The sequence below is a fragment of the Macrobrachium nipponense genome, chromosome 39 (genome assembly GCF_015104395.2).
Source record: "Macrobrachium nipponense isolate FS-2020 chromosome 39, ASM1510439v2, whole genome shotgun sequence".
Lineage (NCBI taxonomy): Eukaryota > Metazoa > Arthropoda > Malacostraca > Decapoda > Palaemonidae > Macrobrachium > Macrobrachium nipponense.
The window spans coordinates 40,006,095-40,030,405 of record NC_061099.1 but is presented as its reverse complement, the minus strand read 5'-3'; the positions used below and the strand labels follow the sequence as shown (position 1 = coordinate 40,030,405).

The following is a 24,311-nucleotide window of genomic DNA, read 5'->3' as shown; positions in this document are numbered from 1 at the left end:
ATAATTATCTTCCTTGACGCTTCTCCTACGTCTAGTGCCTGACGCCTTTCGTCATCACATCGGGGAAGAAGCATGATGGGGTACTTCCTCATAAGCGTCAGGTGACGTTGACGCCACCTTCGCCTTCTTAATAGCAGACGCGGGCGTCATCCGAGAAGCGCTCCGGGCTAGAATCAATGTCTTGCTTCATATGACGCTTCAGCGGTCTCGATAAGTTTGACTCCTTCCACCCTCGTTTAGGTGAGGGAGAGGGAGAGGACGAGAAACACTCGCGAAGGACGCTTTTTCTATAGCGCCCTTGAGCTGGCTGCCATGAAGCAAAGCTAGCTGAAGGGACGTCTGACCGTTGGGGATTCCCCCCACGCCTCCTTAAGGCTTTCGACTTTCCTTCTCCTCTGGGCATGTGAGCTTGGAAGAGGTCTAGGCCTGGGAGCGCCGCAGGGACGATCAAACGCCCCCTCCACAACACTGATAGGGCTCACTTCACTAAAATTTTCACTATCACTCATTAGCCTTACCTTTCGATGTCCGCCATCTTGGACTTCATGTCTCGAATCGTCGCTTTCAGATTGGCGATTTTCGATGCCGAATCCGAAAAGACACTCTGAGAATGAGATTTATAGGGAGAATCTACAGTAGTAGGGTTAGAATTATCATTGAAAGGCTCAATAGGCCTTGAATTCACACCTTTCAGTCTTCTAAACTCTATCCCTCTCTAACTTCTTCAAATAAGAAGTCAAAGTCTTCCATTCTTCTGCATTCAAACTCTCGCATTCCTTACAAGTGTTAATAGCAGAACACTGACACCCCCTACATTTACGGCATACAGTGTGAGGATCAACCGAAGCTTTCGGTATCCTCACCCTGCAGCCTACATTCACACACATTCTCACACTCACATTAGAATCAGACATACTGAGAAAAATCCAAAAGAGTTATTCCAAAAACAGTCCACAGTAGCGAATGCCAAAACACGATCCAAATACGTCACCAAAAAGTCGAAAAACGTTGATCAAATGTTGAAAAAAGAATCCAAGTCAGGAGGTAATAACAACAATGTTGATACCACCGGCGACAGAGAAAAATATGATAGAAAACGGGGATGGTTCCAGTCCTGCCACCCAGGGCAGGCCGGTAGATCACCTGACCTACCTGTAGCGAGTGGCGCGAAATTTGAATTTCTGTCGGGGACGACGGAGTCTTAGCTATGTATATATCTGACAGGTAAGTTGATTGTATGAAAACTTCTAGTGTTTTGTAAAGGCCTTTGAGATGGTGATCTATCTCTGACATTGTCCACGAAACTTTTGCTGATGCCAGGTAAGATCTTCTAGGAGCTTCCACTAAGTTGGCGAAATCCCCTTGAGCGGAAGCGGGGATTCTTAAACCTGCTTCCTCTTCTGTCTCGTACCACTTCCCTGATCTTCCACTAAGCCTTGTGGGGGGAAGTGCAAAAGAAGTCTTGCCCTTTGTCTTTTTGGATTCCATCCAATCATGGATTCTTTTAAAAGCCCTTTTAGTCGAGAGCGAGCCATTTTGAACAAAAATTTGGCGTCTTCCTTGCCTTCGAAGAGGTTAGTTGCGAAGGTGGAGAGAGAGGAACTGGAGCTCGAAACTTCTCGGGAAACAAATCTTTTAAAAGACGAGTCAAAGTCTTATAATCCACAGAGGATGAGGTTGTAGGATCCTCCTCCTCTTCCGAAACAGGCTCGCTTGACGATTTATCTTCTAATGGAGACATAGTCTTATTCTGAATTGAACGAGAAGAAACCGAAGTTTCACCTCCCTTTCGAAACGTAGGTCTTGTGTTTGAAATCAATTTTGAAGAGGAGAGTCTGCTATGTTCTCCTAACCTTGACTTTCTCTCCGAATTTTCCAAACTAACGTCATACGATTTCTCTTGACGAGCACTCATATTGTAGTTTCTACTACCTTGAAGCATATGGCGCTTAACCTTCTGACTAGCGACCTGTTCTTTTCTTCCCAGGGTGACTTTATGCATCGCACGCCTAGCGCCCTCAAAAGCGTCCTCATTTGCGTCCTGGAAAGCGTCCTCATTTGCGTCCTGGAAAGCGTCTTGATATGAAGGACGACGAGCGTCCTTACTAGCACTACGCCTCGCGTCCTCAAAAGCGTCCTCATTTACGTCCTGACGTGATGGACGTCGTGTAAACACTCCTTTAAAACGGTCTTGATTTGTAATACGGCTCGCGTCCTCAAAAGCGTCCTCATATGCATCTTCATATCCTTCTTCTGAACTAATATCGTGAGTCTGAAGTCTCTCCAGCCGACGTTTACAACACCGAGCGTCCCGAGAAGCGTCCTTACGAGCGTCCTGATTAGCAAGGCGTTTCTTCTGTTGAATATTCTCTTCCTGTAAGCCAAGAACCATTCCTTCCAATTCTATTTCTGAGCGATCCTTCTGAACGTTCTTCGACTCTTGGAAAAGACGCCGGCCGCCTGTGCGGCACCTATTGTCTTTTTCTTTACCGCCAATACTTCTAGAGACTCTATCAGCAGGACTGCTTGCGCGTTCCTGATTGAGTCGATGAGTTCTAGAAGGCGACGAATCAGAAGATGACGAAGAACGAAGAGAAGCCGCAGGAGAACGTCTAGATTTCTTGACGGGTAGCCATAGATCTTTTTTACGACTACGCGATCTTTCTTCTTTCTTGGCGAAAAACGCATCCAACTGTTGACGAATCGCTACGAGGGTCTTTTTTGATGGTGAAGAACCATATGATGGAATGAACCTTTGAGAAGAAGATGGGCGAGGGGACGCCTTCTTCCTTCTCTCCGGACTGGAATCAGGACGCTCAGAAAGAGTCCTGAATCTCTTGTGTGGGATACTGTCTTCGAAGTCTTCCGGAGAAGACCGAAGCGTAAATCGAGGGCGGAGGACGCTCTCGATCTCCGATGAAGCGTCCTCTTCCATCATACTTTTCCGGGAAGAGGGCGAGAAAGACGATGGCCGCCAGTGCGACGTCTTACGTCTTCCTTACCACTCTCAATTGGAGAGGCTGCGTCCTCTTCCGTAAGACCTTTCCTAAGAGGGCGAGAAAGACGATGGCCGCCAGTGCGACACCTTACGTCTTCCTTACCACTCTCAGTCGATTTACGCTTCGGTCTTCTCCGGAAGACTTCGAAGACAGTATCCCACACAAGAGATTCAGGACTCTTTCTGAGCGTCCTGATTCCAGTCCGGAGAGAAGAAGAAGGCTTCCCCTCGCCCATCTTCTTCTCAAAGGTTCATTCCATCATATGGTTCTTCACCATCAAAAAAGACCCTCGTAGCGATTCGTCAACAGTTGGATGCGTTTTTTCGCCAAGAAAAAGAAGAAAGATCGCGTAGTCGTAAAAAAGATCTATGGCTACCCGTCAAGAAATCTAGACGTTCTCCTGCGGCTTCTCTTCGTTCTTCGTCATCTTCTGATTCGTCGCCTTCTAGAACTCATCGACTCAATCAGGAATGCGCAAGCAGTCCTGCTGATAGAGTCTCTAGAAGTATTGGCGGATAAAGAAAAAGATAATAGGTGCCGCACAGGCGGCCGGCGTCTTTTCCAAGAGTCGAAGAAACGTTCAGAAGGATTCGCTCAGAAAATAGAAGTTGGAAGGAATGGTTCTTGGATTACAGGAAGAGAATATTCAACAGAAGAAACGCCTTGCTAATCAGGACGCTCGTAAGGACGCTTCTCGGGACGCTCGGTGTTGTAAACGTCGGCTGGAGAGACTTCAGACTCACGATATTAGTTCAGAAGAAGGATATGAAGATGCATATGAGGACGCTTTTGAGGACGCGAGGCGTATTACAAATCAAGACCGTTTTAAAGGAGTGTTTACACGACGTCCATCACGTCAGGACGTAAATGAGGACGCTTTTGAGGACGCGAGGCGTAGTGCTAGTAAGGACGCTCGTCGTCCTTCATATCAAGATGCTTTCCAGGACGCAAATGAGGACGCTTTCCAGGACGCAAATGAGGACGCTTTTGAGGGCGCTAGGCGTGCGATGCATAAAGTCACCCAGGAAGAAAGAACAGGTCGCTAGTCAGAAGGTTTAAGCGCCATATGCTTCAAGGGTAGTAGAAACTACAATATGAGTGCTCGTCAAGAGAAATCGTATGACGTTAGTTTGGAAAATTCGGAGAGAAAGTCAAGGTTAGGAGAACATAGCAGACTCTCTTCTTCAAAATTGATTTCAAACACAAGACCTACGTTTCGAAAGGGAGGTGAAACTTCGGTTTCTTCTCGTTCAATTCAGAATAAGACTATGTCTCCATTAGAAGAGATTCCCACCCATGGTGAGGTGAGGACGTCTCGGAGGAAGAGAAGCATTCCTTCAAGATTTGAGCTTGCGCACGATCTTTGGCAGTCTGGGATTCGTCTTCAGGATCTGCCGAAGGGACGCCAGACCGGTGTTTAATTCCCGTAACCCTCCTTCGGCCTTCGACATGTCCATTCCCTGTTTTCTGGGAGTCCGACAGAGGTCTCAACCTGGAGGCATTATAGGACCGATCTGACGCCCCCTCCACTTCACTAGGGGCACTAACATTATCACTACACTTTTGCACATTAGATTGTAGCACTTTCATTTTCGATTCAAGGTTCCGAATCGATTCTAAAATGGTAGAAAGGGCATTCCCTTCGGTAACAATCACTTCCTTATCTGAAGGTGAAATTATAGGGTTATGCATAACATGTTCTACATTTATGTTAGATTGAGCAACTTTACTTTGACTTTTAACAGAAGCACTCCTGGAGGAAGACCTCCTAATTCTGTCACGCTCAAGTCTACGAATGTAAGATTCATACGCCTTCCATTCGACATCAGTTAGCACTTCACATTCTTTGCACCTATCATCCAACAAGCAAACATGCCCTCTACAATTCACACACACTGTGTGAGGATCTACCGAGGCTTTTGGTAGCCTCACCTTACATTCTTCTACACCACACACTCTGAAACTAGTAGAACTAGATCCAGACATCTCAATTCTAAGAAAAATCAAAGCCAAAATCAAAATCCAAACCACAATAGCGTATGCCAAATCACTAAGCCAAGTCCGAAACCAAGAGACAATCCAAATACTCAAGTGACAATGAAGTTTTCGAAATCCTAAGCGGAGGTCTGTAAACAGATGTTTACCGACAGGCGACAGAAGAAAATCTGAATAGAAAATGGGAATGGTTCCCGGTATCCGCCTCCCAGCGGCGGGAATGGGTACTAACCACCTAGCTGACCACTGCGTTTGCCGGGAGTTTCGAAATTCTGTCGGTCGTCAGACAATACAGCTATAGTATATATATCTGGCAGGTAAGTGTCATGAACAAATTATATTTTTCTCAATCAAAACATATGCCCCTCAATGCTAACTTTCCACTTGTAACGACTTTCTGGTCATTGCAAATTTGGCCCCATAATTTCTTATGGTGCGAAAACAGAGGCGCATCGACCGAAATCGATTGCGTCACACTACGGCGATAATCTGGCAGTAAAACATCTTCATATATCCAAAAAGTAAATAATAAAGATACGCATTACAATTATACCAATTACATGAAGAGCTGATAATCTGCATGAATAACTGGTAAACTGTTCTGCAAGAAAGTTGAGTAAAGCAATTATTTACAATAGGTACGAAAGTCAAGATGTCGTGACGTCATAATACAGGATTTGAAAGAACGTTCTAATTCCAAAAAATAATTACTTAAATTTGAGTCAGAATCGAGTTACTTTTTCAATAACGAATATTTTCAAATTAATCATCATAAATAGTATGTAAAATATTGATGTTTTACTATTTATTCAAAAAATTATCGAAGTGCACGCTTCGTCGTCGTCTTCTACAAAACAGTTGTTTACTCGGTGGGGAAAAGTTTTCCGTTTTTTTTTTTTTTTTGTTTTTTTTGTGATAAAAGTGCCCCAGCGTCTGTGGGCACAAGTAGTGTGTGGATTTATCACAGGAAATGGTTAGTTTATTGACACAAGCGACTCTGTAAACATCGAGATGGCGTCAATCTTCTAAATACTTCGAGTTGTAAGTAAAAATGTTGAACGCGTTTGGTGAGATTGCAGTACGTTGAGACCGTTTTCACTACCCTCTGTTTAAATCGTAAATTTGGCCTTAATTTCTAACTTTGGAGAAAATACTTACTTCGAAAGGAGAGTAGAGGTCTTTAGCTCCGTTTCTCACCAACAAGAAGTCGCGACTGATGCCCATCTCCGATGTCAGGACGCGTTATAATGTACTTTTTTTGGGATTGTACACGCTGATCGAACATGGTCCACTCTGGACCCTACGGTGATTTACCCTACTTTGGGTGGGGGGGGATCTAGTAGGAGAGGTAAAGATCCACCTGGCTAGGCCAGGGCACGGGGCCCTAAGAGAAGTTAGGTAGGTAACTACGATATTTGGTGTTACTTTGGGGGGGGTTTGGGGGGGGGGGGGGGGCGGGGGGGGGGGGGGGGGGGGATGGTCATGGAGAGGTGGGGTCCTACTAAGTGAGGTTAGTAGGTAGGTAAATCTGGTTATAGTAATTCAGGACCTGGTATTTAGGAAAGGTAAGGTTTGTTAATGTCTGCGGAACTTGTCCTATCGTTCTCTACTCTTCCAAGATTGAGTCGTTCTACACTTGTCCAAGGTTAAGTCGTTCTACACTCGCCCAAGGTTACCAAGTTGTTCTACACTAGTCCAAGATTATAAGTCGTTCTACACTCGTCCAAGGTTATAGTAAGTCGTTCTACACTCGTCCAAAGGTTGCCTAAGTCGTTCTACGCTCATCCAAACGTTACCTAAAGTTGTTCTACACTCGACCAATACCTACTACTACCTAGTACCTAGCCCTATTAGTAAGTCGTTCTGCACTGGCCCAAGGTTAACTCGTTCTACACTCGTCCTAAGTTAAACTATAATCAGCCAAATTAGATTAAACCGGTTATGATTTAAATCATAAAAAGTATTAGGCTAGCTACCTACTACCTAGGGGTACAGCCGCATTGAAGGGCTTGGCTATGCAACAGTTTAGGGTGTCATTTCAGAGGAACCATTGTCGATTTACACTGCGTTCTAACCATTCATCAAAATTCCTTACCTATAAACTTGGCTGCTGTCACGCCAGTTTTTAATCTGAAGTCGACCTACGAATCTACGGCCGCACTTCTTTACTTTCACCTTTCATGGTAGGTAGCCTCGAGCCCCCGACCATCTGCTATACAATAACAACAACCCGAATGAAGGGTACGTTCACTTTTTACAAGTTTCGATTAATGCTCGTAAAATGTGAAAATTCTTTACATAATTATAATTCGTCTGCATTTGTTGTTTTTATTGTACTTTATAATATAAATATAAATAATTTTTTGCTAAATTTAAGCGGTTTTTATCGGTATAACTTAATTTAATTACAACTTTCTCTATGAAGCTATACGAAACACTTCCCATCTGTCAGTAAAACACTTCCCATCTGTCAGATACAACTGACGTCACGCATGTAAACAGTGATCAATGTCAATAGTTGTTGTACCTTCATTTCCCGCATAAAAACAGATAGGTATATTGGCAGGGACATTTCGACAATCTATAGTACGTATTCTGCAGCATTTGCTTATCCTTAGTGAAGGATACCATTTTACTCGGTGACCGGGAGGGATATCTGTTATTGTTTTAAAACGCTGCCTTCCTCAAAGGATTGTTTGTTTTTATCATAATAATCGATATAGGGAGCTTAATTTATCATATGATCCTCTACCTGGAAAGGGAAATCTGTAATTCCAAGCTATTTTATAAGCTTGGCTGCTTGCCACGTTCACGAAAGTACATACACAGTCTACAGTTATCCCATGACAAGTCCTCCTCCTAAACATATAGGTTGCTTGAATACCATTGAAAGCGGATTCTTAGATAACAAACAAACCTATTCTTTTACTTTTACAAATGTCCATCAATTCGAGGCCAGATGAGACGCATAGATGGGGTTCTCTTATTCGGCTGCTTTCCTTTCCCCGCGATGAACTCGGTAACACAGTCACAATTAAATCACACGAGCGCAGGCTCAACACACACTTATCAATAAGTAAGCTATACAACTCTTTCTTACTAAAGTAAGTTAAAAAGTTTAGCTCTGAGTTTATACCTATACACACAAAGATTTCGAGTATTTCAAGATGAAATCATTTTGAGTTCGTTTTAGATTTAATAAGTTTGACGGGAGAATGTGCTTTAGCTATCTCTTCGATAACTTTTTTGCAATTTACGTATATAACATATTGTTTCGCTGTTAGATTTGGGAGCATGTATTACTCCAGTTCCATTTCGTAGATATAGTCAAGAAATAAATGATACTGAAAATGCATACGTGGTCGGTTACATATTGAGAAGTAATTGCTACTAAAGGAAAATTATTAAAAACATTTAATGTGAACATTGACCCTCCAATATAATAGATCTATGCTTATGTAATGAAACCATATCCTTACCTATTATTTTTTAAGTCTAGAGGGTTGCCTGGCCATCCGATGCGCGGGACAAATATATAATGAGCCGGTAAAAACAGGCGCAAAGACACTTGCCGGAAAAGGGACATACATATGTTTCTACTAACAACGTATTTTTTACATACAGGAAAATGATTGCACATGGCAACTACCGCATTCGTAGATCGTCTCATGGATGCTGCAGTATAGTTTGTTTGCTTCTTTGTTTTGGTGGAATTATGGGTTATAATGTAGTAAATTGCATATACACAGTTTTAAAATGTAGATGTATATACGAAGGAAAACAGAATTTTTCGTTATTTCATCTGACAAAATTTTGACATTAACTGAAGACATTTTCCAGGTATATATATATATATATATATATATATATATATATATATATATATATATATATATATATATATAGAAGGACAGGGTGACAAGGAGATAGCCGGCCATCAGATAATAGTACATTATTGCCGACGCGTTTCGTAACACAGTTACATCATCAAGGCTAAAAGAGAAACAACACAAATTAAAAATACATGAAACATAACTTTGACTTCAAGAGTCTCAACAAATATACAAAAATCATACATAAAATGAAAGCAATTTAAAAAAAACACCTGCTAGAGAAGGGAGAAGCAGCGAAGAAAGCCGGTTCAACCCGATATAGACCCCTAAATCAACTGTACAAGCAGGAGGTGTGTGAGTTCAACTTGGGCACTATAACTGCTTAATAAACAACGACTCTAATATAAAAACAAGCAGTTCGTGTAAACGGCTTGTTTGGCCAAGACAGAGAAATCAGTATAATTAATGGAGGTTATATATATATATATATATATATATAATATATATATATATAAATATATATAATATATATATATATATATATAATATAATATATTATATATAACTATTGTAAAGCCAATTTGCGCATTTTCTTGAAATTCTTTTTATTCAAGTAAATGCGCGTCTGAACTGATTCGAACTGCGCCAAAATAAATTCTAGTGATGACGTTCAACTGTCCCAAGTACATAAGATAATGATTTGTTCCGAAAGCGTATACAGTGTACTGTATATAATGAAGATAATTTATGGTGTATTGTATTTAATACAAAAAGTATATAGGGACAAAAGCCTTTGTTTTTTATTAATGGTTACGAACAGAAAGTTTTGTATTTATTAAATTCCCCGTAAGGCATTTCACGGAAAGCCTCCCACGTCATACACCGTTTGAAACGTATGTCGTCCAAGACAGCAAACTATCTAGATTTAGCCAGCTTGTGCTGGCACGGGCTCTTGTACTCTTCAGCAGCCCGTAGCGTATGTAGCTAAGCTTCCATGTAGGTAGGCCACGCCCCCCCCCCATCCCCCCTATCCCTCTCCCTCTCTCACTCACACACACGCATACACACCCACAATGCTACATTGTTTGACTGTCATATTTGATAGCCTGGCATTTGTTTTTGATGAGAACCAAGAAAATTATGCATAACAGTATATTTCATTATAAGTAAAATTTTACTTTAAACCATTTTCGCATTCCGGACTTACACTCATAATTTTTAATGTGTGTTTTGAACGTTTCTGACGTTTATTACAATAGCAAATGGCTTAACCAACCACACCTAACCTAATATAACTTACTACCCAATCCAGGGACCCCAATTAATTTTTTTCTCTCAAATATCTTTCAAACTAATTATTTGATAGAAATATTACTGTAAACAGCGCAAATTGCGTACAGAAGGATGCAGTAAAAAAAAGTAATCATATTCTTAATCTGTTAAGTAATCATAAGAAATGAACGAATGTCACAAATTTTTTATTTTCTAAATATATATTTTGCATAGACAACGACCCCTCTTTACTAAAACGAGTGTAGCAATTACTGATTGGATAATGGTAAGACACTGATAATACGCGCACACACACACACACACACACACACACACACACACACACACACACATATATATATATATATATATATATATATATATATATATATATATATATATATATATTTATATATATATAAAAAATATTATATACTCCAAGGGTGAGATAGAAACAAAGTAATAGATATGATAGGTAGACACACTAATTGACCGATTGACTGACCAATATGCGTGTGTTTTGCATGTGAGTGTGCTATAAAGATTCACTTACCTATTGTGTTTAATCCTTGATTTATTGTTAGCTTTCTCCTTTTTGTATATGCGGAAGCTAACAGACAGAAAGGATATTATCAACAGAAAATGTTAGGTAAAATGAACCATTATCATGGTCTTTACGTCAAACCTTTTCATTAACTCTCCAGTTATCTGCTGGTATTGAAAGATATTACGAAAAAGGGTATTTTATTGCATACTGTAAATTACAGGAGGTATTGGGGGAGAGATGAGAAAAAAAGCGATAAAGAAAGAATGAGATAGAGGGAGGGAGGGAGAGGGAAGGGAAGGGGGATAGTTGACGTTCGATTCTGTGGATTAGTGCCGCTGACTCATACGACTTTGCCTTTAAAAGTCAAGAGTAAACGACTGAACTAACATCATTTGTCAATGCACTATATTACCAAAAATTAGCGGGAGGTGTCTCGTAGTACACTGTGTTAAAGTACCTACCATTTCCATCAAATAATTAGTTTGAAAGTCATTTTGAGAAAACCAATGACTCGCAGTCCTTGAATATAGTAGGATACCAGGTCCCTACCCTCGTGTATGATATTAGTTTGAAAATATTCCATAAATCTACTGTAATATGATCATTTATCGGAGTTTTTATGCTGTGATGCTAATTAAGTGGCCTTAACATTACTAGTACGAAACTCATGCTCAAATCCATTGCCAATTTAATGTTAACTGACACACACACACACATACACATATATACATACACACACACACACACACACATATATATATATATATATATATATATATATATATAATATATATATATATATATACATACCTACTGATGATTCGATTAAGATAAAAGATAGGATAGGAAGTTTAGTGGAAGCGTGCTTGAAATTTATAGTTACCATAAAAAATAACTAAATTTAACGATTTCTATATAGAGTATCAAAAGTGTAACAGAAAATGAACCATCTTCTTTTATGGTGTTCTAAAATATTTTGAGTGATTCAATTTTTTTCACGATTTAATTTTGATCACTTGAAAATTAATTGAAAATGAAGTATGTAATGGATACGAATCGGGCTGTTTAATCTAGGGAATACGTAAGGTTATTTAATTAGAAACTTATTATACATTATTCTTGTTTCATAAAGCTAAAACGGTTAGTTTAACTTTTCTGTCCGTGAAATTAACTTTACATTGATGTTCATAGCCCACCACGGCTAGGTAGGACTAAATTGTTGTATATATATTTTTTTATTCCATTAGAAAACTGATGGAATCCTTGTAACGTATTTACACTTGTCCCACTTATATATTTATTTCAGTCCTCCTTATGGACAGCTAATAGGTATATCGCTAACTAAGACTCACTTAGCTAGTAACGGCGAAAGGTTAAATTCTGATAGTTCTCAATTATAACCCCTCTTTCTCTGCTTGTTTCCCAGCGTTCTGCTAAATTCAAACTTCTATAAGTGTGATGATTCAAAAGCCAAAGGCTCTAACCTTTCAAAGCCTCATCACACCTGTTTACCTTGTGTCTGTCTGCCTCTGTCACCTGTCATTAGTGTGAACTGACTTACATCATGAACTCTTACCCATTAAGATTCTCAGTATCAAGTCTCATTACGAAAAAAAGGAAAAAAAAATATGCCTATGTTTTGTAATGTTGCCTCTTAACTGCTGACTTGGAAAGTAAGACTATAATAACTTAGTTACTGCATATATCACCAATTTAATGTTTGTCAAGGTGACTTATTTTAATGCAATTGCTCATATAATTTTCCCTGTTCAACACACTATTAGTAGGTATAGGCATGTATTTTGTCATGTTGCCTCTTCTATGTCCTAGTTAGAAAGTAAGGTCGGGATTAGATATGTAATTAGTAATGATGACTGGGTTGCCAGTGAATCATTTTTAAAGTTTACTCGAGCCAGTCTTTTGGTACGCGGCTACTATTTGTTTCTTTGTTTGTTTATATGATGTTTTTTCTACGTTGCTCGGCTCCTGTTAGTACGGTCCCCCCACACCCCCACCCCTGAAAATAAATTTCATAGATTTAACTTAGAATTGTTTGTCTCTCCAAGTGTGTGAATGAATTCGAACGATCTGACATTCAAGTACCCAAAACAGAATAGAATGACCTACCAGTCAGACTTTAAGATTTCAATGTACAGATGGAAAACAGTGCAATCAATCACTGTTTAAATGACAATGAAACGATTCGTTTGTCACTTTCTAATGAGTAGTAATCCAGGCAAGATGCCCCGTGAAAACAAGATTGATGAAGTGATACTTTCTTTTAGCAAAGTCCCATTTTCTGGTATCTGGGAGTCAACTGCCTTAATTCTCAACTATCTGATGCTTTTGTGCTCTTTGATTTCATCTACACATATGTATATAAACAATTCTATTATTTATTTAGGAAATGCCCAAGCAGCCGAAATCAGACAGGAACATATAAATAAATACATAAATGATATAATTATATTATTATATATATATATTTATATATATGTGGTGTGTGTGTGTGTGTGTGTGTGTGTGTGTGTGTGTATATATATATATATATATATATATATCTATATATATATATATATATATATATATATACATATATTTATTTATTGATTTAGAGAGAGAGAGAGAGACAGAGAGGAGAGAGAGAGACCGAGAGAGAGAGAGAGACAGAGAGAGAGATAGAGAGAGAGAGAGAGAGAGAGAGAGAGAGATAACGCTACGTGAAGAAATAATACAGAGCATATGTGCCTGCCCGATTCCATCTAGCAGATATATATATATATATATATATATATATATATATATATATATATATAAAATTTATATATATATATATATATATATATATATATATATATATATATATATATATAATATATCATAGCGAAGTTGATGGTGGGTTCTATCAATCCAGTAAACAGCAATTTGTTGCGAGGGGAAGGAATATCCTTTATTCCTAAGTACTTTATTCAGTTTTCAGCATTCCCTCAATAATAAAAAATTGTATTGTCATGTATCACAAAAGCAATAAACATTTTTGCATTGAGAATGGCATTCCTTAAGCGATGGATATCGTATTGAAGACAGAAGGATTTAGTTCCCATTCCGTCTCGACTAAATATTAAGGAACTCTCTCTCTCTCTCTCTCTCTCTCTCTCTCCTCTCTCTCTCTCTCTTATGTACACACTCACACACAATAAATCAAAAGATGAATATTGAAAAATATTAAGGAAATATGCAAGGCGTCCTGAGGTATGAAAAGCTATAGTCTTCTCTCTGTCTCTCTCTCTCTCTGTCTCTCTCTCTCTCTGTCTCTGTCTGTCTCTCTCTATTACGTACACACTCACAAACAATAAATCAAAAGGTGAATATTGAAATGTATACTCCCAGAGGCAATACTAAACTGGACGAAGAGGAAAACAAAAGGAATGTGATACTCCCATAAAAAGAAAAATGTTCACTGGAGCTGCCATTTTGTATTCAGTTTAAGATCAAAATGCAAAACACGATACAGCCATAAATTTCATAGCACTCGAAAGCAAATCCTGTTTTATTGCCCAAGAATAGCAGTTTCTTTGGATTATGTTGCATTACCTTGTATGCGTTTTGCATAAGTTAGATCTTTAAATTTTCGTGCGTGAATTCGTGGATGCATACATTCAAATACTTACTTACCATGTACGTACTTCTGACTATGTATATCAGGGGGTATCCATATACTCCTTGAGGGTATGGGATTTCATCTCTGAATATTTGTATATATTTGATTTTAATGTGTCTCTGTATACATGGGTACACTTTGTAAATAAATAGCTATATAAAACTCTAAATGCTTTTGATTTTCTTGTATGTTCTGTTCCTATAGCTATCCATACCTAACGTATATGTATTAAATTATGTATTTTAAGTTAGATTGTTAATAAATAGGACTGGGGTGGACTTAAGCAAAGGGGGTATGGAACCATATTGGACAATTCATTAGGGGTCTGGAGTCATCAGAGGGTTAAGAACCCCTGATGAATATCGTTTATATACATATACAGATACGTCATACATTGCACAGCATAGTTATGAGAACAAATTGCCAACTGTCATTTGAGTCTCGTATCTCAGAAAACTTCCTTCATAAATCATACTGTAATTCGACATAGAAATTCTATCATGTTATTCAGATTGATTACGTACTTTTTTATGATTCTGCAGTTTTGACAAATCCCTGTAATGTACAGATATAACTTTTTTTTAGATTAATCTTCAAAGGCTTCAGTGTTATGCATGTTCCTGTACCCCTCTGTTTACATTGCCATAAGATCAGTTCCTGCTTAGTAGTCTTCTGGAATATATAACTGTCTATATCATTCTAGAGTATAGTTTCTAGCGCTGCTAAGAAACAGTATAACAGAGATCTGAAATAGCAGGGACGAATTATTTTGAGATTTTAATCACTATTTTTTCCATAATTTTTTTCTGAGTAATACCGCAGAAGAAGATGCAAAATAAGTACACATTCATTCATCTGACTAACCCTTTGATTCTGTCACTAAACCTTTAATATAGGAAGTGTGGGTTAGCGTAGGAGCAGAAAGCCATTGAAGCTTATTTATAGATCTACTGGAAGATGGATAGCGTACGCAAGAAGAAAGAAAGTGCGGAAGAAAATGAAAGAAGGCAATGGAAGTAGAGAATGAATGAGCACAAAAACTACAGGGAGAATAAGTGGCAATGTTGGTAAATTATTGCTAAAGAGAAAGGTCTATAAACAAATGAATCTCAGAATAAAAAAGATGGGGAAACAGAAGCCATTTATTCTTAGCCATACTTTGGAGGAAATGTAATAGACGTTAGTTACAAGGAATTACAAGGATTAGGATGTCTCAAAGACTTGTTAGTCCACCCGAGGAGACATCGTATGCTCACTTATCTGTAAGAGCAGGTTTTACTGTTCATTCACAGTGTCCTAATGATTTTGTCTAGCTTTCTTTTAAACTCTTCCGCACTGTTGCTGTTCACAACTTCTGGTGGCAGTTTATTCCATAAGTCACATATCTTGTATGTGAAGAAGTTCCCACAATGGGATGTGTTGCATCTCTTCAGTTCTAGTTTATTAATTCTGTAAGAAGGAAGTTACAGATTAACTGAGGTACAGAGGGTAGAAAGCTACATTAAAAGACGTAGAAGAGATGGGGAATGTCTGTAGAAGCCAGATTAGGAGTGCATGAATGACAGTTGAGATGGAATGTTGGCTTGGCATTTGTGGAATAAAGGACTGGCGTGATAAAAATGTAAATTCCCTTAGGAAATACTCCCCGTAGGAGGGTAGTGCTATCAGTGCACCTCATTCGGTGCAATGTAGGCATTACTTAAGGTTCTTTGCAGCATGCCTTCGGCCCCTAGCTACAACTGCTTTCATTCCTTTCACTGTACCTCCGTTCATATTTTCGTTCTTCCATCTTACTATCCACCCTTTCCTAACAGTTGTTTCATAGTGCAACTGCTCTGAGGCTTTTCCTTCTGTTACACCTTTCAAACCTTTTACTGTCATTTCCGTTTCAGCGCTGAATGGCCTTTGTTGCCCCAGTGCTTGGTATAATGCTATATATATATATATATATATATATATATATATATAATATATATATATATATATATATAAAAACCTGAGGAAATGCTAAAAATATTAAAATGGGTGAACAAATGATTCAGTGTGTTTTGAAATGTTGGGCAAACGTGGGGAGAAAAAGAGGAGTGATAGTTGTGTGAGAGTACCTGGAGGAATGTGTCAGTAACCGATGCATCTTTACTTCTCTTTATTACTCTACTAAAAAAAAAAAAAAAAAGTACTTGAGAGCGAGGCGTCAGAATTTCTTCACTTGGTTCTTCATCGGGATCTCAGGCTTTGGAATGACAAGAATATTCAAACATGTGTGGTGAAAATTTCAAAGAAGTTAAGAGAGCATTTCGCTTTTTTAAAATTACATACGGATCTGGTTAAAAAAATAAGTTACCAGGAAATTCTCTCTCTCTCTCTCTCTCTCTCTCTCTCTAAATATATATATATATATAATATATTATATATATATATATTATATATATATATAAATATTATATATATATATATATATATATATATATATACATATAAAATATATCTATCTTATCTATCTATCTATATCTATCTATCTATCTATCTATCTATCTATCATCTATCTATCTATATATATATATATATATATATATATATATATATATATATATATATGCAATGTAAAAACACCGTATCGTGCTTCTATGAAATCAATAGAAGGATCCACAGTAATATCCTTGTTTATCTAGTTAAAATATATTTATGGAAATATATACAAAGTTAAAGCTTTTGTCCATCCTCCTTAGGGATCAAGTCCACAGGAGGATGGACGAAGGCTTTAAGCTTTGTATATATTTCTATAAATATATTTCACCTAGATAAACGAGGATATTACTGTGGATCCTTCTGTTGATATATATATATATATATATATATATATATATATATATATATATATAATATATAAACGTGCATGGGTAAATTCATTTGATATTTGTAAAAAAAAAAAAAAAAACTATTTTAAGATCTTCCTCAGTATTTACCACTGTTACGTTTCCATTTTTTTTATCGGGAATTTGTGGCCTTAAAACATAGAAACCTAACCAGGAACTGAGCTAAATTATAAGACAGCTACTCCTGACAATGCCCCCTCCCCCCTTCCGGCCCCTTAAACCACCCCCCCCAAAAAAAGGTGCGAGGGAGTGGAGGCAAATGAGCTTATAGCTTTTTATGGCGACTACACATTTTTAAAGTCTAGACCTCGGTCGCATGTACGATAATCATCAATAAAAAGCACCCCCTCTCTCTCTCTCTCTCTCTCTCTCTCTCTCTCTCTTCTCTTCTCTCTCTCTCCATAACAGCCAGCTATTCCTTTCAAAGTAGAAGCAAATACTGAAGCCACCAACTTCAGGCAGATGCAAATCCATCACCGTAATTGACGTGCAAACATTGGAAACTCTGCACCTGCGTATAACCCCTAAGTGAGGTGCCCTTTATGAGGCGCGCAAGGGTTTATAATGTTGACGTGATTTGCGAAGCAGTGATACACACAAAATTGCATCCAATAAAAGCATTCGATAGTGTTTTATATCACTCGTAAACAATAACGCTCTCCCTGACCACATTACAGCTTATTCAATATTGTACGAGTTTTGCATTAATTTTTTTTTTTTCGATCCAATGCCGCAGGTCTTGAGATCGAGTTAGGTAGCAAAATATAAGATGGTTTCCCAAGCTTTCTTTTTATGACAATTAATATATAATTTTTTCTTGTTTTGAATAAAAAAAAAAAGACACGAAAAAATAGGTAGCAAAATATAAGATGGTTTCCCAAGCTTTCTTTTTTTTTTTTTTGAATAAAGAAAAAAAAAAAGACACGAACAAATCTCGCACTGTCATAAATTTTCATCAATGAATTAGCAGGGATTTGTAACAATTCCAATTTAGTGTAAAATTGGAAACGGAATATCGTTGAATATGATTATTACCGCATCAAACAAACGGTTTGATCAGCATGGAATTACTACGTCCACTTGAGAAGCCATCTTACTGAGAATAGTTTTGTTTGTTTGTTTGTTTGTTTGTATGGTGTTTTTACGTTCCATGGAACCAGCGGTTATTCAGCAACGGGACCAACGGCTTTATACGTGACTTCCGAACCACGTCGAGAGTGAACTTCTATCACCAGAAATACACATCTCTAACCCCTCAGTGTACAGAGAATAGTATTCCCAAGATATTATAGCCTCGGCTTTTCTAGTGGTTTTATGGGGAAATATTCAAATCGTCGTTTTCAAATATAATGGGAAAAAATGATTTTGAACCTCTTCGTCCAACAGAGGCGCTGATTTGGTAAGTGTATGAAAAAATCTAGAAAAATATTGTTAAGCAAAATTTATAAATAGATATATCAATATGTGGCAACGCACATTCATGAAATAAAAGTAAAAACTGACTCTAATTCAGAGCGCATATTTGTTCGTGTCTTTTTTTTCTTGATTCAAAACATGAAAAATCATATATTAACTGTCATATAAAGAAAGCTTGGGAAACCATCTTATATTTTGCTACCTATTTTTTACAAATACAGTGAGATACTGTAGGGAGGAATGAGCTATACAAGGACTGAGCAGGATTAAATGGAAGGCTGAGTAGTCTCGTGGGGTAGGGGGGGGGGGGGGGGGGTGGAGTTAACTAGAAGGAGTCGGGGACGGGGGAGGGGGGTTGGTGTGGGTCCTTCGGATGAACGCGTATTGTTTGTCTTTCTAATGGATATTACTTCTCTGGTTTTCTGTCGAAGACGGAGGAACTTTTAATAAGACACATTCATTAATTATTCTTTAATTTATTTTTTCCTAAATGAGTGAGATCTCTACGTACATTCTGTATCACCGTTTACCTTCCGTTCCTTATGAACCCTATATTCTTCAGCCACGGTTGCTTTTTTTCTTTATTTTTTCTTTTAAGCCCAGTGATGTCTTTAAAAAAATCCCACTAACCCGAGACAAAGGAAAAAATTAAATACATTTCAGTTTTCATATCTACAAAGCTGCTAATGTAACAAAAATATATATATAAAAAAATTCCGCTAACCCCAAGACAAAGGAAAAATGTGAATACATTTTAGTTGTCTTATCTATAAATCTGCTAATGTATCAAAAACATAAAAAAAAAACGCTATCCCCGAGACAAAGGAAAAAATGAAATACATTTTAGTTGTCTCATCTATAAAGCTGCTAATATATAAAAAATATATATAAAAAAATCCGCTAACCCCAAGACAAAGGAAAAAAACTAAATACACTTTAGTTCTCTTATCTATAAAGCTACAAATGTATTCAAAAATAAAGAACTGGATTTTATCGGTAGAATCTGTCAATTTATTAAAATGTCAACTGACCCGGTCGAGCGCTCACTCGCACCCAACTCCTTCTGAGGAAGAAGGGGTGATTTTAGAACCGTGTTTGCATATCTGTTCTGAACAGGCAACAAAGAGCAATCGGTGCGGGGAATGATGTTGAACAATGTCGAAAGACTGCAATGCTGAGAAGGCCAATAGAGAATGACTAGTGCATTTACCCTTTAGAGCGCAGTTTTAGCCACTCCGTAGAAACCGTCCATAAAAGATCAAGATAACGGCATCTTTAAACAGTGTCCAAGTTCAATAATCACTCTTATAGCAAGCAATATGACGACCGCTTCTCGTGTAGTACCACAGGTAAAAAAATGGCAGTTATTATAGGTTAATGTTCTTAACGGTTTTCAGTGGAGACTCGATGAGAGGCGACCATTAATGGCCATGGTAAAGAACGCAGCTTTGCACATAGTAGTTTAGCTCAGGATGATAGGTTATGTTCATAACATTAAATTGCTCATAATAGACGAGCTTGATGGCGCTTCCCATTGCGTCTCCCCTACCCCCTACTTATCCCGATCCCCTACTTATCCTGCCCCAACCCGGGGTGGACAAACAGGTTTGCAGGAGGAGGAGGGTGGATGTGTCATGTCTTCCCTACCCTCCCGATCCCCTACCTACCCTACCCCACCAAGGGCGGACAAACAGGTTTGCAGGAGGGTGTTGGATGTGTCATGTCTCCCCTACCCTCCCGATCCTCTATCTACTCATCTTACATTACCTAGGGCGGACAAACAGGTTTGCAGGCGGAAGGTGAATGTGTCATGTTTCCCCTACCCTCTCGATCACCTGCTTATCCCGTCCCCTACCCGGGGCGGACAAACAAGAAAGATACGCTCGGTTTTTATTATTATAGAAGATTATATATAGAATATCCCATAATGATAAACAATGATGACAATGATAGTAATAGTCTTTGTACTAACAGTATTGGAGGCGGTTGAAGACGGAAGAAGAAGAAAAATAAGAGTCTGTAACGACAGTATACCCCCCTAAGGTGTTTTATAAACTCGCTCATGACGGTATACTGTTTATTCTTCATAAACGTATATATTTACCTGCGCGGCATTGCTGAACTGACCGATAATATGCTCCTAGGAGGGGGGTGCATCACTTTACCAAATACAGGACACTCAGGCGAGAGGATTCAAGAGCGAGATTGATGCGACTCGATTTACCACAAAAGAATTTAAACCTTCTCTATTGTTTAGCAAACTGGAAGGTTGTCATAAAGTAAAAGGCGTTTTGCATTCAAACACCGTCGCACTTATAGATGTACGAGTATATATGAGCAGCTAATAGCAGCAATTGTTTTTATGGCTCTGTGTCGTGGTCTTCTGCTCGTAATACCATATTGATTTCTCGTAAGCGTTTTGAAAACGCCTTTTTTTTTTCTGCGCATGCCCAGAGGGTCTAAAATATATATACATATATATGGATTGTATTGTAGATTGGATATGGTTATAACCTTCTCATTTGGAGCAGGGTTGTTGGATCTGCCGCCAGTGGGAGCATCTGCAACGTCTCTCTTGAAGGCCAGTTTTCAGATTCTGTCTGGAATCTTCTGTTTTTGTTGTTGTTGTTGTTGTTGTAATTATTCGTGTATGTATTAGCAGTTCATTTATGTTAATACGCACTCTCTGCCTCCCCCCCTCCACCCTCTCTCTCTCTCTCTCTCTCTCTCTCTCATTCAAATATAATTTTTGTCGCTGAAACCATATATAAATCTGCACCTTGAGAGTTAAAAAATAACCTAATAAAATTATAATCCCATTTGTAACAGGTGCATTTCATCTATTTCATATGCACACAATAACATATTTATATATATGTATATACATTATTATACATGTATAATATCTGTATTATATATATATATATATATATATATATATATATATATATATATATATATATACATTGTATATAGATATCGGTATATAATATCCTATATATATATCTATTAATATAATATATAATATTATTAATATATAATTATATTATATATATATATATATTAATTATATATAATATATATAATGTTCATATCAGTAAACATAAAATATTTGTATTCATGACCAAATGACGTTAACTAATTTTCATCTTAATTTCTCTTCGATCGGAGGAGGGAAGGTGGACATTGCCTGAGATTTCGGCATAACCTCGATGCAGTTTCTTCGTGGAACCATTCTGCTTTCAAAATCAGCGCTTTAGTCTCAAAAATTAGTGAAACCAGATGTTTCCTACTATAACACCTGAGAACTTGTCTTAATCACCAACTTGGCTGACACCTCCAGTATTCTCGAAGTCACTAAAACTTTGAGGTGGCAATACAGTGGTTCTTAAACTAGGGAGGCGTGCCCCACTAGGGAGACGTGCCCCACTAGGGAGACGTGCCCCACTAGGGAGACGTGCCCCACTAGAGAGGGGTGCCCCGCTAGGGAGACGTGCCGAACCAGGGAGGCGTGCCCCACTAGAGATGGGTGCCCCACTAGGGAGACGTGCCCCGAAGAGGAGACGTGCCCCACTTGGGAGGCGCGCCCCACTAGCAGGCGAGCCGCGAGCCCTATGGAAAATTTATTAAAAAAAGATTTTCTAATGATATTCGTTATTCTCTTAACAAGAGCGAGGGACTACTAATATTCAGAAGTTTATGAAAAAATGCAAAAGTCTCGCCTTTTAACGTCACTCTCCTAAAGTCTACTACTCTAGTTAGGCTCGTTGGGCTGACCTGACCAGTTTTTGTAATTATTGACCTCCCTTCCTTTCCCGCGAAACCCCTTCTTTTCTCAATTTTTATTTTAATTTATTTTCCTTTAAATCTGTGAGGGAATTTTAATCATAGATGCAAGGGGAGGATGGTGGTGGGGGGGGGGGGGGTGGGGGGGGGGGGGGGGGGGGCGGGTAAGGGGGGTTGGACGTGAAAGAAAGGACCAATACTAAGAGGGGCGTGGTAATGAAAAGGTTAAAAACCACTGTGCTAATATATGCATCAACTTTTGAGGTTTCTCTAGAAGCTACACGAACTGCTAGCTGATATTCAGTGCTCGGAAAAGCTATAATTATTCCAGTAATATGAAGCAATACTTTGAGATATGAACCATTGGATTATTCTTAAACATAACAAAGGAGAACATGTAACCATGCCTTGTTAAGGAATGTTTTAGGATATATTACTCAGATGGTATCTGAAATAATAAAGGAATGGGACATTTTGATACTCACAGACATTATTCAGGGTAAGACTTCTATTATTACTATCAATATTCCTCACTCCGTCCTAGCATTCACCTGTTCATTCATGATATTCCTTGTTCTCTGTAATTCACGTTCTATGCGAAGTCCAGCATATTCAGTAACTGTCATTATTGCTTGATTAGTGACAACTTGGCAACTCCCACAAACTTTTATTTCCTCCAAAACTTTCTATGCCACTGAATAATGCTGTTCTTAAGAACGAAGTATTATAATTTTTTTTTTTCACGAAACCTAATCAAAATTTTCTTGTACTCACACAATACGTTTTTAGGTAAAGTAGTCGCAATGTTTAATTCGTTAATTGAAAAAGGATACGTCTTCCTTAATGTCATTTTATTTTTGCTGTAGGTAGATCTGTTTGCTGTTGATACAGCAACGGGAGAATCTGCAAAAAAAAAAAAAAAAAAAAAAAAAAACCAACGGATCATATGTGGGGTTAATTATGCCATTTATACACTGCTGTCGATTAGAAAAAACAAAAACTAAGGGTATTGCCTCGTTACTGAACCTTTAAGCTAATAAATGAATAAATATAAATTAGGCATTTAGACTGCATTGCCAAGTAGTGCAGGCATTTATTCTTACGAAACTTATATCATCTGTTACGGACTTGTTTGATAGTTAACAAAAATCCTTATTCAGCAATGTCAATTCATATTTCCTGGCGACTAAAAGTAATTCATTATCCAGAGCAAAGCAAGAAAAAACAGATTATTATCCAGAAAATTGTTACAAACTGCGAAAGTTTCCCGGTCGTCGACGGAATACCAAATTATAATAACTTACATCGGATCCCAGAGATTTGCACGTTTGACGTTGAGAGTATCTGTGTATGAATATCCCATTTAGTTTGACCTGCGTGTAATTCGTGTCAGTTCCAGCCTAGTGTTCCACAGGTGTGTTGTTTTTGCGGTGAACGTTTTTGCTCTATGTCCTTTTCCGATAATACTTGACATAACAAATGAAAACAAACTAACATGGTTATTGAAAATGAACAACGTTTCTTCAGAAGGATCTTTCTACGGATAAGCAGTTTCTCTTAACTCTTAAATGAAGGTAAAAGCATTTGGTAAGAATCCTCCTCATTCTTAAACGTACCTGCTTCACAAATGACAAAGAAATTCACTTACGTCGGTATAGCCTTAATATATACTCTGCATATATATATCACTCACCAGTGTCTTTGTTTCTGGAAATGAGCTCAACTGCGCTTGAATTCGTTTTGCCATTTTTTCAAAGCTTCTTTATCCTAATTTCTCGCAAGACTCCCAAACTATACCTCTTCCCTCTAACATTTTCTCTAACTTGAACATTTAGTCTTATGATGCAAACCACCTCAAAACATTGACCATCTTTCTATCTATAAGCTAATTTTCAATTCGTCCCCATCTCTGAATTTATCATCCTT

The 24,311-nt window shown here is 38.0% G+C and overlaps 1 protein-coding gene across 1 annotated transcript in view; it reads right to left on the bottom strand.

Moving 5' to 3' along the window:
* The window catches only part of LOC135210314 (hexosaminidase D-like), a 42,042-nt gene extending 34,824 nt beyond the window's left edge, over positions 1 to 7,218 (bottom strand). The window contains 1 exon segment of the mRNA XM_064243196.1: positions 7,090 to 7,218. The gene's annotated coding sequence lies outside the window, so the exon portion shown is untranslated.
* Positions 7,219 to 24,311: the final 17,093 nt, after the last annotated feature.